Here is a 4,236-nt window from a genome sequence, read left to right on the forward strand (position 1 = left end):
TAAGTAAAGAAGAAACCATAAAGACTAATTGAGAAATATTTATTGTAAAATAGAAGAAAATGAAAACAGTTAAAATAACAGAAAACACACTCATCAACAATTACAAATTGTGCCTTTTGCCTCGCAAATAAATCTTCAACATATTTGCATTAAAATATTTATTTTCTCAATTTGTAAAAAATTAAATTTTTCGCATATATTTCTTTTTTTAACTTTCTTTATTATTATCTTTCAAGTTCTATACCACTCCAAAATATAAGCAACAAAAGGCATTTACAATTATGTTATGTATGTACTATAGCATATATATTTATTTTGTACTACATCGTATATAGGGAACCTTTAATGTACACATCATTGAATTTAGCTTTTAAGATACTTCCTCTTTTTATTAAGATATAGATGCTATATACTTCATTATGTAAAGTAATTATTTTATATACAATACATAGGTCAGTCAATTATTGTAAAACTCGAAATATGTTGAAATTTAAATTCAATAAATCAAATACATACATAAATACCTACAATATTTGCGGTGAATCTCATTGGCAAGTTTGAATTTTGTGGGGGTTTTTGGGGATCGGAATGAATGTAAATAAACAAAAAACAAAGTAGAATTTTTTCAAATCAAAATGCTTATCAATAAGTTAGTTCAAAAGTGTGGTTAAGAGGCTAGGGAATGTCCACATAGTTAGTGTTTGTGCTTTGTTCCTGAAACATTTTTAGTGTGTATAGAAATAACCGATGTTATTGTTGACTCACGATAAAGATATTCTGAAGAAAGACGGGTTGTATTAAAATTGATCTGGTCTGATTTATTAATTACAAATAATTAAAGTTTATACGTCTTTATAAAGAACTAGCTGACCCGGCAAACGTTGTTTTGCTTTATCAATATTGCATCAATATAAGATTGGTAAAAAACATTTGCCACTAAGTTTATGTCAATAAAAAGTATTAACTGGTACCCCAATGCAGGCCCAAGCACATAACAGTATATAATTTGGTAGAATTTATTTCACCAAACGTTTTTTTCAAAAGAAGATCATGTTCTGTTATTGCTTCAACGTTTTCACATTATTTTATTTATCCCTTCTTGAAGGATTCTTAATTACAATATCATTTTTTTCATGTCCAACTGTCCTTTTGATTTTTATATTGAAATCAGTACATAACTCGAAAAATTTAAATCCTGAAATGTTTTTGATCGGATTTGTTATATCCTCACATTTTAAACAACTTGATTTTAATTTAACATTTGAATAAATTGTTGTTTAAGGTTACATAGGTCCAGATCCAAATTTCAAGTTGGCGGCCAAAAGAAGAAACATTGTCGAACAAGTAATACACTTTTTGACAAATATAAAAATGAAATTTCATATCCAACAGCTTGGGCTCTAAAGAAAATAAGACAAAACATTAAATATCTGACGGGAATACTAATAATGCTATCATTACCATTATTTTCATCGATGTTAATAATCGCATTATTAGTATTAGAACATACACATATTTTATGAAATTAGAAGTTTTGATCTAACTCAAAAAAAAAAAAAAAAAAAAATACATATGTCTAAAAAACAACAATTTATTTAAGGGGGAAGCACATAAAGGGGAAAAAGAAGAAAGAACAAGAAAAACGTGAGCGTGAGCAAATCGAGATGTACAGGAGTCAGAATGAAGTCCGGAAATTTTACCAACGAGTAAAACACAAAACCGAAGGCTTTGGTGCAGGTTTCCTTCTTTATCTCCTGTAGAGATGAAGAAGGAATCCTGGTGACAGATACAGACAGCGTGTTGAGGATCTGGAAGGAGCATTTCGAAAAGCTACTAGTATCAAATAGTGGCGAGGAAGAAGATACCCCAGAACCAATAAGAGATGTTGGTATAGAGTGAATACCACCCAGCCAAGATGAGGTCATAAAAGCAATTAATCGGCTCAAGAACAACAAAGCAGCAGGAGCCGATGGGTTACCAGCCGAACTATTCAAGACTGGTGGCCAGATGCTGGTCAGGAGCATGCACCAGCTGATTTGGTTAGATGAATACAAGCCCAATGATTGGAACCTCAGCATCCAAAAAAAGAGACAAAATGACATGTGCCAACTATAGAGGAATAAGTCTCCTTTCCATCGCATATAAAGTGCTATCCAGTGTGCTGTGTGAACGATTGAAGGCAATGGTCAATGACATCATCAGACCTGGCAAATCCACCATTGACCAGATTTTCACTCTGCGCCAAATCCTGGAAAGGACCCACGAAAAACACATCGACACATACCACCTATTTGTCGACTATAAAGCCGCATTCGACAGTCCTATCCGTTCAGAGGTGTTTAAAGCCATGTCTGCGTTCGGCATTACTGCAAAATTAATACGGCTATGCAGGAAAACTCTAAGTGGCACAAGGTCAGCCGTTGTCAGACAAGGTGACAGTTTGTCGTGTGATCTTTTTAACATCCTACTGGAAAATGTCATACGAGACGCAAAGGTGAACAGAAATGGCACTCTGTACACCAAACAACACCAGTTACTCGCCTACGCCGATGACATCGATTTAATGGGTCGAACATTGCGAGCGGTAACAGCCACCTTTGAACAAATTGAAAGAGAGTCTGCCAAAGTGGGTGTGGCAGTAAACGGCGAGAAGACCAAGCTGATGGTATCAACGCGCAAGACGTCCAGTAGACTCGGACCAACTGTGGAACTTGAGAACTACAGCTTCGAGGTAGTTAAAGACTTTATATACCTTAGTACCGCCATAAATAAAACGAATGACATCAGTTTTGAAATTCGGAGAAGGATTGTGATGACCAACAGATCCTACTATGGTCTAAGTAAGAGATCTAAGCAGATGAGGCAGATCTTGGGGTGTTTGAGAGAAAAATGCTCCGATCTGCGTCGACGGTGAATACCGGCGTCGTATGAACCACGAGCTTTACAATTTATACGCGGACATCGTCATAGTCAGTCGTATTGAGCTGCAGCATGGCTAGGGCATGTTGTGCGGATGAATGAAGATGCCCCAGCTCAAAAGGCATATACAAATGAGCCTACTGATGGTTCCCGTAGAAGGGGAAGGCCACGAATCAGATGGAAAGACCAAGTAGAAAACAACATCTTGGAACGTGGTCTTCCAAATTGGTGGACTTGCGCACAATACCGACGCGCTTGGAAATCTTTTTTAAGCTCGGCTTATGGAACAACCGCTCTGTAACAAGCCAGCTAACAACAACACATAAAGGGAAAAACACATTCAGGCCTTGCCTGTTATGTTGGCTTCGTATAAAATGTCAAATTTTAAAGAATTATCAAAGTCTTAACAATTTATTTAAACATTTAATACTTCCCAATGCAATTACAAACAGCCCAAGAAAAACGTGAGTGAAATCGGTACAGTCAATATACCATGCAAACATTATTCACATCTTTAAAAATACATTTGAGGAACCATAAAGGCACATATAAGTTAGACACAAACAGCATGTAATACGGAATTGCCTCCATGTAGGATTCGAATTTAAATGTATTCTTCCCGAATATAAGAAAATTTTCAATAATACCTTCGTATTTTGTTGACTTATTTCTAATCGTATATAGCGAATTGCTAAAATCATTGAATACGTTGATAGACTTTTCGTTTTTACAAAAACATAAAAACAAATGTCTATGTATTGGCAATTTTCTTTAAAAATATTCCTGGTGTTGTTTCCTATTAAAACAAATAACGATAGCGATTAATATTACTCTCTCTCTCTTTTCGATTTCTTATTATTAAATTTAACTCTAATGAAAGTATGAATTTATTTTCATATACAATATGTTAATTTTCTGTAGAAAATTAACATATTTTGAGAATTTTCCATAAAGGTTCGATATAAAAGATTTTTGTGGATTTTTCTCAAAATTTTATTTCATAAAAACCTTCCCACTGTAATTACCGACAACTGAAAGAAATTTTGGGTCAAATCGGTCCAGCCGTTCTCAATTGATGCGTTAGTATACATTTTTCTTGCTCCATTTTTATATATAGACGTTATATGTTTATTTTTCAATCATTTAATCAATCGAGGTTATCACGTTAAAATTCATAGAATCGCCTGAAAGTATACTACAAATTTCACAGCTCTCCTATGAAATATATTATGAAAAGTTTAAAACAAATACAGTATTTTTCGGTTAATTGCACATCAACATTTGCACAAATTTTTGTTCAATTAACCGAGGAACCAA

This window comes from Musca vetustissima, unplaced genomic scaffold (genome assembly GCF_032173495.1).
Source record: "Musca vetustissima isolate MV318-11 ecotype Yass unplaced genomic scaffold, APGP_CSIRO_Mvet_v1 utg24870, whole genome shotgun sequence".
Lineage (NCBI taxonomy): Eukaryota > Metazoa > Arthropoda > Insecta > Diptera > Muscidae > Musca > Musca vetustissima.